Raw genomic sequence first — 939 nt, 5'->3', positions numbered from 1 at the left:
ATGGAAGTTCCTCAGACCTGCCCCAGCCTTACTGTTTATATCAACAGCCTCAATGAGAAGATCCAGAAGAATGAGCTGAAGAAGTCCTTGTACGCTATCTTCTCCCAGTTTGGCCAGATTCTGAATATCCTGTCACAGAGCCTGAAGATGAGGGCCAGGCCCTTGCCATCTTCAAAAAGGACAGTAGCACCAGGGCCTGGCGCTCCATGCAGGCTTCCCTTTCTACAACAAACTCATGCGCCCCCATATGCCAATACCAACTCGGATATCATTGCCAAGATGAAGGGCGCCTTTGTGGAGCAGGACTAGAAGTGGGAGAAGAGGAAACCCAAGAGGCAGGAGACCCCAGCTGCTAAGAAAGTGGCACAGGGTAGGGCAGTCAGTCTCATCGTGGGGGCTGTCCCAGGGCCTGTCCTGGGCATGGGGCCATGACTCAGGTGCCCCGCATCATGCACACATTTGGGACCAGCCTCCCCACATGCTGTCCCCTGGCATGATCCCATCTCCAGGTCTCTAACATGGCGAGATCCCACCGGAGCCACTGCCCCCGCAGCGTATGCCAGGTCAGATGTCACCTATCCAGCCTCTTGCAGAAAACCCACTAAATCACCTCTTGTTCTTCAGCAACCTGCCAGAGACCAACAAGTTCATGCTGTCCATGTTTTTCAACCAGTTCTCTGTCTTCAAGGTCTGGCTGGTCCTAGAGCAGCATGACATGGCCTTTGTGGAGTCTGACAATGGGGTACAGGCAGGGGCCCTTTGAGACTCCCTAGAGGGGTTCAAGATCACCCAGAACTACCCCGCAAAGATCTCCTTTGTCAAGAAGTAGCGCCTTTTCCCCATGCCTGTCCACACCTCGTTGGGGACTCCCCTCCTCCCCTTGGTTCAGCCCCCTGGAGGTAGTTCCCCTCGGGAGCCTTCTTAGAGCTGTATATGTGA

At 54.5% G+C, this 939-nt stretch overlaps 1 pseudogene across 1 annotated transcript; it reads left to right on the top strand.

Annotated features, from left to right (window-relative positions):
• LOC308519562 (U1 small nuclear ribonucleoprotein A-like) lies at positions 1-829 on the top strand (annotated as a pseudogene). The gene has a single exon. The product of its transcript is annotated as a U1 small nuclear ribonucleoprotein A-like (transcript).
• Positions 830-939: the final 110 nt, after the last annotated feature.

This window comes from Myotis nattereri (genome assembly GCF_964212035.1).
Source record: "Myotis nattereri genome assembly, chromosome: 5".
Taxonomy (NCBI): domain Eukaryota; kingdom Metazoa; phylum Chordata; class Mammalia; order Chiroptera; family Vespertilionidae; genus Myotis; species Myotis nattereri.
This window is presented reverse-complemented; position numbering and strand designations above follow the sequence as displayed.